General features: G+C 35.6%; 1 protein-coding gene across 4 annotated transcripts in view; it reads right to left on the minus strand.

The window, feature by feature from the left end:
• Positions 1-7918, minus strand: part of ZNF518A (zinc finger protein 518A) — a 23014-nt gene extending 15096 nt beyond the window's left edge. For 2 of the 4 annotated variants that reach the window (XM_015599996.2, XM_006925926.3), the window contains exons 1-2: positions 7142-7411; positions 4527-4612 (exon numbers count right to left, since the gene is read on the minus strand). The gene's annotated coding sequence lies outside the window, so the exon portion shown is untranslated. The other 2 variants (XM_015599994.2, XM_015599995.2) reach the window with 2 other exon arrangements.
• Positions 7919-13112: the final 5194 nt, after the last annotated feature.

Consider the following 13112-nt stretch of genomic DNA (forward strand, 5'->3'; position numbering starts at 1 on the left):
TACCCACATTTCCATAAGCAAGTCCTGTCTATCTTGAAATACATCTTGAATTCTCTCCATCTCCATTATCATCTTAGCCCACTGTCATCTCTAACTTGGATTAAAATAATTGTCTTGCTTCTTGCTAACTGGCATTCCATGCTTTCCTCTTGCCCACCACCCTCCTCCGAATCCATTCTCTACACAGGAGCAAAAGTGATCTTAATAAAAATAGGTCGCAATTTCCCCTGATTAAAACTCTTTAATGGCTTCCCAAAGCACTGAAAATTTAATCTCTTTGTCAAGGCCTACAAGGAACAATGCCAACTGGTCCTCAACTGGTTTTCAAACTCATCTCACACCATTCTCCCCACCTGCAAATGTCTTTCAGCAAGCTACCACAGATGATCTCTTAATTCCTCAAATACACCTTTCCTATACTCAGGCCTTTACACCTGCTGGTCCCTGCTTGAAATATTCTTTCTCCCATTCTTTGTAAGGCTAGATCTTTCTCATTTCTTAGATTTCAGCTCAAATGTCACCACCTCAGAAAGGCCTTCTCCAAACTATAAACTATCCCCCCTCCTCAAAAGAAAAAATTGTTCTCTATTTTAGCTCCTTGTATCTCCTTTTTGTAATACTTTTTTTCCTCTGGCAATATTTTATTTGCCAATTTATTTTCTGTCTCTACTACTGAAATAAAAGCTGTATAAGCATAAGAACCACATCTGCCATGTTCTTTGCTATATCATCAGCACCTGTCATAATGCTGGGCTTGTAGCTGGCACCAAATTGTGCCAGTCTTTGATCTAAGAATTAGAAATATAGCAGTGAACATAACAAAAATCCCTCCCCTCATCAAGCTAACATTTTATTGATACTGAGATAATAAGCAAATTAAGTAAATTATATAATACATTCAAAGGTGACAAGTGCTATGGAAAAAAAAAAACAAGGAAGAATAGGCAGAACCAAAAAATTGCCATTTTGAATACAAAATCAGGGAGACCTCACTTGAAAAAGTCTTATTTGAACCAAGATCTTAAGGAACTGAAACAGACATTATTCCAAGAAAAGAAATAGTTAAGTGCTAACACTGAGTATGGTGTGTGCCTAAAATGTTTGGAGACTAGGAAGAAGGTCAGCATGACTGGAACAGAAAGCACCAGAGGGAAGGGTAGGAGATGAGGTCAAGGAAATAACAAAGTGGCTAAAATAAGGCTTGATGGACACTGTAAGGACTTTGGTTTTACTATGAAGGAGATGAAAAGCTACTGGAGCATTTTGGGTAAAGAAGTAACATGAGCTGATTTTTTTTTTTTAAAGAAATTACTTTGGCTGCTATGTTAAGAACAGAGTATTTGGAAGGGAGTATGATGATTATTACAGTACAATTACTCAGGTAAGAGATGGTGGTGTCTTAGTGGAGACAATGAAGTATGGTCAAGGTCCGTACACATTTTGGAGAGAGGCTATGAGATTTTCTGACAGACTAAATTTGGTCTATGAGAAAAAGAAACATGTCAAGGATAAATCTAAAAGTTCTAATCTCAGCAACAGAAGAAATGAAGTGCTATTTACTATTAAGGTAGAAAAGCCTGTATGGGAATAATAGGTTTGGCAAATATATCAAGGGTTGAGTTTAGCCATGTAGAATTTGAGATATCCAGTTGACATCCAAGTAGAAATGTGGAATGTGTAGCTGAATAAAGAATACAGAGATCTAGGTATAAGATAGAATTTTGGGAATCATTGGTTATGTGTACATTTTTGTGTGTTCATATTTATGCATATAGAACTGAATGAAATCACCAAGGGGTAAGTACACAGAGAAGTCCAAGGCTTGAGCTCCAAGATACTATAACATTTAGAAGAAAAAGGTGAGAAAGAACCAGCTAGTGAGACTGAAAGGGATGACCAGTAAGACTAAAGGTAAATCAGGGAGAGCGGTATACTAAATGCAAAGTGAAGAAAGTGTTTCCAAGATCAGGGATTGATCGACTCTGTCAAGTAAGATGAGGACTGAGAATTGACCACTGCACTTAATCATTTTCAACTCTATCTTTTCTTTAATTATTCTCTGTGCCTATCAAAACCCGACTCATAAGTCAAAACCCATTTGAAGTTACACTTCCTTCAAGAAACCGTCCTAGACTGGGCTAGCCCTCACTTTCTTCCTATCAGAACTCAGACTTAAAATCCACACTATACAACTGTGCATTCGTTTATCTGTTTTAGCTGTTCATGTTGTGTTTCACATATATTAATCTGGATACCTTAACTAAATTATAAGCACTTTGAAGATAAAGAACTCCTCTTATTCTTACACCTTACTAAAATGCTAAGCACAGCACTTATTATTCTCTACACATGCTAGTTGATCTGTGTAACCTAAGTATACAAAACTGTGCTATATTAGAGAAAGTCCACCATCCACTCAGCCTAGTATGCATAATCCTTGACTATCCAGGCAGCTGCACACACTTGTACATAGTAGAAACTTGATAAGTTAGGATGAATGAAGGACTGCATGCATGTATGAATGAGTGATGAATGAATAAAGGGCATCTATTATAAAGTATAAGAAAAGGGCAAATCGTAGATGAATGTAATGATAAACTTGAAGTTATAGATTTTAAATTCATTCTTCTGCAATCCAATTCAAACTAATTTATATAGAGAATTTTAGCTCAAAGGACTGGGAAGGACGCCAGGGTAGCTGCAGAATCAAAAGAAAAACACTGATATCTCATACCAGAGTCCCTGACTGAAACTGGTACTCCATTTCCATCCATCTCCCATTTCTGTATGGCTTCACTTTCTCCTACTACAGATGAAGTTCTCATACATATGGGAAAGAATGTCACTAGCGCACCTCCCCCCGCAAATTAACAACTTTAGAGAGAAGAGAACATCTTTCTCCTAGCATTCACACATCAATTCCCAAGGATTCTGACTGAGTTTGTCTGAGTAAAAGGCAACCATTACTGTTGTAATAGGAATGACTAGGCTTGGGTTAGAAGACTGATAGCCCATCAATCACTCACAATATGGACGGGATAGTTCCCCGAATGAAGAGATACTGAGTTGACAAAAACTATATATAGGTATCTTCTATCAACCACAACCTCCAACAATCCAGTTTTAATTGATTTTACTACATTTTGAAATCATTTGACTTTCTATAAAGTCAATATTTGTTTTCAGCTATTGCTATTACCATTTCTTGACCAATGTGAAGCCCCTTAATTTTCTTAAGCTTCAAGTCACACACCTTTATTCCAATATTCTGACACTTGTTTCATGTAGTCATACCAATTACAATTTAAAGTTTTTAATCAGAATTTGCTCACAGTTTTTCAAGATGAAATAATCCAAATCATTTTGGTTATCATATAGCAGCCTCCTGTTTACTTCATCATATTTGAATCTTTCATTCTTTATCATATTTTTTCTGAGTAGTTTGGATCAAAAACAGTAAAAATTCTTAGCGCTCAGCATTTACTTTCTCTATTCCAGAACAACACAGTACCCATGTGAATCTCATGTGGTAAAAGGTCAAATAAACGTTATAAAGAAAAAAATTACGCAGGTAAATGAACATAAATGACAAGTTGGTATCTCAACTCAGCTTTGTTGCTCTTTACTCATGGTAGTTAGACGTCAATTTCTAATAAAAATTCATGCCTTTGTGTAAAATGGCTCTGAAAAGAAAGCCATCTGTTAGTAAAGTTCATAGAACTAAAGTAATAATTTAGTCAGTATCATCTATTTTAGTAGTTACATACATATTCTTATTCCTAATTTAGGGTTATACTTTTAGATCTACTTATTCCATTTGTTGAGGGGAATTATATGTAGTATCCTAGAACCTATCCAGCACAAACAGCAAAAGACTCTTGTGTTTTGAGACAGTGTTTCAAATTTTGTTCTGTTTTGTTTTGTTTTAAATAAGAGTACAATATTTCCCACTGAGTTTGCAAAGCTTTCCTTAAAATATTGGGATTTGTTTGCGGATTTTTTTCCTTCTTTTTGTCTACACCAGGATATTTAGATGATTATCTCCAAGAAATCAGTCAGAACTCTATAGTAATTCCCAAGTCCCTTTTCTGACTTATAATGTAGGTGCTATTAATCATAATATAAATATATGCTAGACAATTTTTCTTTTGGTGCATTACTTTGTATTTACTAGAGTAAAACACATTCTTCCAGCCAACTGGATAGATTCAAAACATCTTGCTACCATATTTATCTCTATTGTTTATTACCCTAAAGCCCTTAATGCCATTTTATACTCAGAAAGATAATATAGTTAAAATCATCTTTAGGTCTCTAACAAAATGTTAAATAATAAACAATGAAACCAAACTTTTTTCTGCTTATGTTAAAATGAAAATCTATGTGTAAGTATTTTATTTAGGTCAAAAATAAAATTATAACTTATAAAAACTCACATATACATAAATATTTTGTCCAAGATTAAAACATATTAACTTATTACTTAATAGACTATATATAATGCAGTACTTTGATCTTTACCATACCTCTTTCTTCAAGGAACAAAAGGCACACAATTTAATGTTTGGACAAAGCCACAATCAGGAACAGTGATCAAAAGAAGAGATGATATCTGGAAATAAAGACCAAGAGTTTAAAACTCTGACTGTAAAAACTATTAGTAGAATGCTTTTATACTCTCAATTCAATTATGCTTCATATTCAACTTATATGTATAAATTTAGAAGATAAATCTCAATGCACTCTAGTAAATACTTTATCATTGATACCCAATAATAATGTCATAAATTTACAAAAGTCACAAAACTCAAAGCTTAGAAGGGAGCTTAGAAGCAATTTAATTTAGTATCTTGTGATAGGGAAAATGAGTCTTGACCAAAATCACAAAGCTAGAACTATATCTGGATCTGATTCCAATCCAGCTATCCTACCACCACAATGCTACCTCTGAATACTCATTTCTGATAGCTAACATCCCATGAAAACTGCTCACTGTGTGAAGCCAATACCCCATACAGAACTGAAATATTCATAGTCTTCATACCTGGGATCAGATAGATTAACAGAAATTTCAACTTTATTAAAACTTTTTTCTTCTATTTATAGTGTTTTGGCAAAAAAAAAAACCCAAAAAACAAAAACAACAACAACAAAAAAACACCTTTTAGTGGAGTACCTGAAGGAAACTGGGAAAAATTCAAGTCTTTCATCATTAAAAAAATAAATAAATAAATAAAAAAAAGTTGTATTAAGTAATCTAAAGAACACAATGCTTCAATAAAGACAATTCCAAACAGAAAAGTAAATAAAAGTACATTAGAAGGGCATGTTTAAAGTATATTTTAAAGTCAAACTGTACATTTATGCTAAAATATATCCCCTCTAGAATGTTTCAAGACATAAAAACTTCTGCGATCACAGTATACTATTACCAGGGAGAATAGGATAGGATTTGAAGTGTGATGATGATAAAAATCGCTAGCATTTAAAAGCTCACAGCTTATCAATATGCACAGTAGGCATTCATTGTGGTTACTGTCCTTTTATCCTTCCATAAAACCAGATATAAATGCTTTGAATTTACATTTATACTTTCATGGAAACAATAAGGAAAAATCTGAACGTGCAAAACAGGTTGTTAGATACTTATACTTTATCTCTCCCTCTCCTTTGGTTAACAATTTTCTAGATAAAGGTTTCATATTATTTATGAGAATTTTAACAAAAATTAACATGGTCTACTATGCTTACCCCCCTATGGAATGCTAACATCCTAAAAATGTTAACACAATGCAATGTCTTTATGAATTTCAGAAGAATAGTTTTGATGAAAGATAACGAATCCATTTCTACTAATTAGCAATAAACTCTGAAAAATGTTAGGTTATTTCACTGAATCAATTTAAATGGTTTCTACCTATTCAATCCGAGGATATTAACTTCAGAGTACACTCAAATCAGATCCCTTGCTGCATAAAAAATAATCTAACAGTAACAGTAAACTGGGCCTAACACAGCTGCTCGAGTTAATGACATTCCTACCCTGATAGTTTGGTGTCTTCATGTTTCATCACTGTGACAATCATATAATGTTCAATATTCTTATGAATTCCTTAAACATTGACTTACTTTATTTTTCTAGAGATTTTTGAACTTTTGATAACCACATACGCAACTGTTTTCACTAAAAGAGCTCACAAACAGTAAACGCCCCCAAATTTAAACCTAAAAAGAAAATTGGACTTTAACTATTACATTTTTAACCTTAAGACTACCGTATCCGTTTCGTTGGTCTACTTCAGAGTTATAACATTTTACTTTATGTACTTTCACCCTATGTATTTTCAAATACCATGACCATCTAGAGAAGGCTATCTACTTGACAATGAGGACACCATGTTAAGAAGAGACTCAAAATGGACCCTACAAGTGAGAAACCAGTTACAAAGAAATCCATCTGCTACTGGGTGTGGTTGAGGTTTGTAGGAAAGAATGCCTTTGGCCAATTCTGGAGGAAGTAGCGCTGGCCAGAGAACTGAGCATATCAGCAAGAAAAGACCTCCAAAGACCGTAGACTGGACCCACGATGGGGACGCCGTCGAGTGGGGCTGCCGTGGGACTGCAAACCTACAGCTCGAGAGGTGCCGTCTGACGAGGACCCATGCTGTCTCCACCAGCCCCGGAACGAACCGAGTGGGTGCTTCGAGCGCCGCGCGCCCCGTTCTGTCCCAAACACCGCGCACGATCCGCCCCTTCCTCCGGGGTTCGGCTGCCCCTCCGGCGCGCGGAGGCACACTGTCACCGCGCTCCGTTCCAGCTCCTAGGCTCTGGAACAGTATAGAGTTGAAAAAGCTCGGACGTAAAACCAGCACAGGCTAAGAAGCGGAAGGTTAGCTCTAGCAGCCTGCAAGAGCACCGAGTGAAAGGGCCGACTTCCCTTGAAAAACTTTGCGGCAAGTTAGCCGAAAGCGCTGAATGACCGGGACTATTTAACAGGCGCTTCCTATCTCAAGAGGCGGACCCCTGAGCCGGTTCGGAGGGGGACCCTAACGGCCCACAAACTCGCTCTTTGCCCCCTGGCTGGCCCTCTAGAAGTCTCGGCGTCCTAACAGGTCTGGGCGGCGCTGCTCACAGGGAATACCTGTCGTGGTCCCCATTGCCTGCGAGTCCCTGATGGCGGCCATTACACTTCCATCCGGGTATTGCCGAAAAGCCGATCGCCCCGCTACCAGGAGCGCTCGCTAAGGCGGATGGATCCACGCTGCACCTGGGTAAAGCGGAAGAGGACGGAGGCCGGCAGGGTCCGCGGCTCAGCCCGACAAGACTAGGCCATTGAACTGGACTCGCCGCTGACCTCTCAAATTAGCGCGCTTCTCCTGTGCACGCCACGCCAGTGATTGACTCACTTTCCCCCTTTGCTCACCAGTAGTTGGAGACATCCTACTGCCAATGGAATGGTAGACTAACATCCATTCTATGCTCTTCAGAGTAGACACCAGAAGCAGGAACTGTGCTCTGGGCAAGCCCTTGCTGACTGGGAATGGTCTCAATCCTGAGATTTTAATCATTTCCGGCTTTGCAAATGGCGGCTCCCCACCCCTTGCTTTTGACACGTAGGTTTTTTGCAGCCTTTGCAGCCCACGTCAATGAAGGGAGCTGCCACCAGCAGCTGTGGAAGACATGAACTCCAAACATGTACATATTTAATAATTGGTCTGAAAAATATCGTTACAACAGGGAATAGCTAATCCCCGTCAAAAGATCCCTCCGCATCAAAGGAATCGACTCCACGTCTCACAGCCAGGCTGGACAAAGAGGTCAATTAATATCATCATTTGATTCCCCTCCCAAGGGCAAGTGTGGCCTCTTGTCTCCCCTTTGTGACATTTATGAAATCCAACTTATTAATTGACCTCACTTTTTACACAAATTATTTTACTTAAAAAAAAAAATGGCCGAAACTGGGGTGGGGGGAGGGGTAGATGACTGGAGTGGTGGGATACACCGAAATATTAAATAATAAACTGGAGTCAATTTTTGTCTATTGTCTCACTTTTTTAAAATATACGTGGCATTTATCATCGAAAAGTTTTTAAGTTTATCATTAACAGTTTTCCGTTGTCTTAGAGTATGCTTTTGAAAATGTCAACCTGTAGCCATACACAAGATTTTCGCCATGCTTTAATAAAAGTACACTGAGGTATCCTTACTTTGTCTCTAGGGAATTTTCTTATTACTGTTTCTGTTGGTCTACACGATTCTTCCTGGAAAATGCAAATGAGAGGTAATCAACATTAGATGTGCTCATATATTTTGTGTTCATATGTCTTTATAAAACACAGCAGAAGAAATGTTCCATAAATACCAAAGGGATACCATCATGGAATGAGAAATGTGTTTACAAAATGGACTTTATTTTGCATTAAGCTTTATCTCCCTCTTCATTTCCATGCAAAGTCAAACATGCACACACATCACAGAAGAAAGAGAGAGGATAGCAAATTTTTTAATAGCAAAAAAAAAAAAAAATGCTAGTTGGGAACGTGGATAGAGTTGTTTTGCGTTTTGATGTAATTTTTTGTTTTAAGAAATTGTATCCCTCTCTGTAGTATTCACGTTGTGACTTCATTCTTACTCATACATGTATATTCACCTACAACACCTTGCAAACTTGCATATACATTATGGAAGAATTGGAGTGTGTGTATTTTTTAACTGAATAAAGTTATTTGGCCTTCGCCTTCTCTCTTCTCCCCTTTCTTCCTCCATCTGTATCACACAACCTCCACCCACTCTCTTGCCATCTTTTTAGATTTTGAACATTGAGGTTAGCACAGCTTAAGAGAGTAAAACCAGAAGAAAAGATGATTAAAAGAAGGAGAGAAAATACAAACGAGAGAAAGTTAAATCATAGTTTAAAAAAGAATTCTTGAATATTTTGTACTTGAGAAAGATAGTTAATGGGGATAGGGCATCTAAATTAAAGCTTTAAATAGTTGATTCCTTTGAAGACCTGACTCTGCTATTTACTAGCTGAGAGCATTTAACCTGAGAGCTTCACAGAGTTATACAAGGCATAACTAACACAGTTAGTAGATTGAAGAGAGAAATCAACTCCATTGCACCCACAATGCGAATGATAGAAGAAATAATGATGGCGATAGTCACAAAGGTTTCATCTTGATTACACACTTTTTCTGCTTTTTAATATATAATTCATGGACATTGTGTCCTAAAGCAGATCACTTTAAGACAGTGAATTTTTTCCCTAAAAATAAAATATAAGTGGGAATTACATTTCACTCTAGGGATTCACAACCTCTGAATCATAGAAAACACCATACTGTGATAAAGTTACAACATGATTATATATATGCATCTACAAAAATATAAGCATGTTTTAGTCATAGCTTGGTATATCATAAGCATTATATAAGTAGTAACTGTTACAATCATAATTAAAAAATTAAATGCTTAACTTGAAGAGCTAGAATCTCTTAGAAATGGTTCCTACTTTTTGCTGATCTCTCAGCTTAAATCCAGACTCTGTACCTCCACCAATAAAATCAAGTGCAAATAGAATTGGAAAAATTGAGATACCAAGAGTCTGGGTGATCTAGCTTAAAGTGGTCACACTCATTGGTCAAGAATAACATAGGTTGATTACTCTCTCCAATCTATCAAACAAGTGTTAGTTGAACATGAGCTTCAAGTATTATCCTTTCCCATGTTCTTCACAATGTTTTTTAAATTTAATATTTATTCAGCAGAAACTTTCTTGAATACCTATTATGTGTCAGAAACTATGCTATAATAAATAAGGCATGATCCTTCAAGGAGTCACCAGTTCAATGGAACATTCTTAAATATCAAATGATTCAACAGAGCAATTCTAAAGGTGGGATTTTAGACACTACAACAGGTCATGATAAGAATTTTTTAGGGTAGACATCCCTGCCAACTTCCTCTCAACTCACACTTCCTAGATGACCAAGCCTTTGAATGTGTTGCTATTTGTATTCAGTTTTTAAAGTTGGCATAAAGGGAAGAGAAGGAAGCTGAAAGAGACCCCATAATCAAGCCATTTTTTATTTCATTGATTTCTTAACAGGGGAAGGAACATAAAGGAAGGGCCAGATCACAGTAGAAAAGAGAGACATTATCCTGAGAGTCTGTTTTACATTTAGTGAATAAATCAACTGAGAGTAAGAAATATGTTCATAGACCATATGTCTTCACTTTAATCCTATCACCAAGACTGCCAGTGTTTCTCAAAACCATAACACGAGAGATATACAGAATGAATTGTCCTGAAGAGAAAGGGCAGAGATCCAACAGATTTAAGTGAAAAAATGCCCCATGTGGACTGAAATTACATCACTGCTTTTTCTGCCTCTAGTAAAATTGAAGAACTAAAGAAAAATACTCATAGAGATCAACATTTAGGGGTCTTGGAATAAAACTCTAAGAATTCTCAATAAAGCTCTCCAGGCAATAACCAGCCCAGTCAATGTTTAATTAATTGCTTCAGTTTTAAATATAAATTTTAGGGAGCCAAGGAGAGCCAGAAATTCAAGAAAAGGCTCTAAAAATTAGATAGTTTGTGGTTAAAAAAAAAAAAAAACCCAAAAAACAAAAAGTAACTCCAAATAGAGTTTATACAGCAAGCAGAAGAAAGCAAACTATAGTAAGAAACTAGAATATTACCAGATAGATAAGAAAAGATATTGTATCTATGAAAGATCAGAAATGCTATAAAAAAAGGATATCCAGAGGCTAAGAATGCTAGAAAATTTAAAGTATGCTCTAAATGATTCAATTATTTCACTTAGCATAATGTCTGTCAGTTCCGTCAATGTTGTCCAAGTTGTAGGATTTCCATTAATGATATCTTTTGATGAACTGAACTTTTAAATTCTAATGTAGCCCAATCTATTAATTTCCTTTAGAGTTAGCGTCTTTTTACATTGTTTAAGAATTAAGTTGCCATAAAGAGAAGGATCTTTTCATATGTTATTTTCCAGAAGTGTTGTTGCTTACTTTTCACATTTAGAAGTAGAAGTTGCTTCATTTATTTGACACAGAGATATTCAATTTGCCAAACATTATTTACTGGAAAGACAGCTCCTTCATTATTGTTCTATAGAACCACCTTTTTCATAAATCAAGTGTCCACATAAATATGATCCATTTCCAACTCTCTTCTGGCCAATTGTTCTATTTCTGTATACTTGCATCAATAAGACAGTATTAATTATTTCATATATGTCTTAATATATGATGAGAACTTCTTCCCACCTTTTCCTTCTTATTCTTTCAAATTGTTGTGTATACTCTTGGCTCTTTGTGAACATAAATCTACCATCTTATTAATACTATCTTATTTGTTTTTTGTTTTTCCTACCTTTTCTGTGCTACTTTTTCTCCCTTTTCTTTCTTCTTTTGAATTGATTGGGTGTTTTACTATTTTTTTCTGTCTTTTATCACCTTGCTATTTATTTATTTATTCTTTAGTCTTCTTTAAGTGCTTTGCCAATAGTTTCTTTATTCACATTTTACTTATTAGTGCCTAATATATTAGTATTTTATCCTTCTCCTGGACAATGAAAACACTTTAATTCAGTTCAATCCCATCTTTCCTGACTTATGTACTATATATTTTAATTGTTCTTCATGTATTTTCGTTCTCTTCATATTTTAACTCCAAAAGACATTGTCATTACTGTTTTATACACACATAATCAGTTCAGATTTACTTGCTTCCATGATGTCTCCAATTATCAGCTTCCATCTGGGATCCTTTTTCTTCTGCCTAAAAAAAAAAAATACTCTTTATTATGTCCTTTAGTATGGATTTGCTGGTGATGAAATTTTTTCAGTTTTTGTTTGACTGGAGATAGATTTGTTTCACCTTCATTACTGAAGGATATTTTCATTTACTATAGAATTCCACGTTAGTGGTTATTTTCTTGAACCACACTGAAGATATCTTTATGTCATCTCTGGCTTCCATTCTTTCCATTGAGAAGTCACAGCTATCTATCCAATTTTTGTTCCTTTGAGGGTAATATGTCTTATTTAAAAAAAAAAACACTTTATAAAAATTTTGTATTATTCAATTATATTGAAAACAATATTATATTAGTATCAGGTGTACAATGTAGTAATTAGACATTTATATAACTTACGAAGTGATCACCCTGATAAATCTAGTACCTATTTGACACCATACAAAGTTATTACAAATTATTGATTATACTCCTTATGCTATACATCCTCATGACTATTTCGTAACCACCGATTTGTACTTCTTAATCCCTTCTCCTTTTTCACTCGCCCCTTCAATCACCCTCCCAACTGGCAACCATCAAAATATTCTCCATATCTATGAGTTTGTTTCTGTTTTGTTTGTGTATTTTGTTCTTTAGATTCCACATGTAAGTGCAGTCATATGGCATTTGTCTTTCTCTGTCTGACTTACTCTACTCAGCACAATACCTTCTAGGTCCATCCTTGTTGCAGATAGAAAGATTTCATTCTTTTTTATGGCTGAGTAATATTACATTGTAAATATGTGTAACCTCTTTATCCATTCATCCACTGATGGACATTTAGGTTGCCTCCATATCTTGGCTGTTGTAAATAATGCTGCAGTGAACACCAGGATGCACATGTCCCTTTATAGTAGTGTTTTGAGTTTCTTCCGATAAATACCCAGAAGCAGAATTAATGGATCCTTCTTGGTCTCTTGTTATACCCTTTGTTTTAAAGTCTATTTTGTCTGGTATAAGTATTGCTGCCCCATCTTTTTGTTTGTTTGTTTCCATTTTCATGAAATATCTTTGTCTATCCCTTTACTTTCAGTCTGTGTGTGTCTTTTGATCTGAAGAGAGTCTCTTCTAGGCAGCATATGTAAGGGTCTTGTTTTCTTATCCATTCAGACACCTTATGTCTTTTGATTAGAGCATTTAATTCATTTACATTTAAAGTGATTATTGATAGATATGTTTATTGCCATGTTGTTATTCATATTTTTGAACTCCTCCCCCTCCATCTTCTTCTTCTTAAAGAAGTACCTTTAACATTTCTTATAGTAATAGTTTTGTGTTCTC

The sequence above is a fragment of the Pteropus alecto genome, unplaced genomic scaffold (assembly GCF_000325575.1).
Source record: "Pteropus alecto unplaced genomic scaffold, ASM32557v1 scaffold88, whole genome shotgun sequence".
NCBI lineage: Eukaryota > Metazoa > Chordata > Mammalia > Chiroptera > Pteropodidae > Pteropus > Pteropus alecto.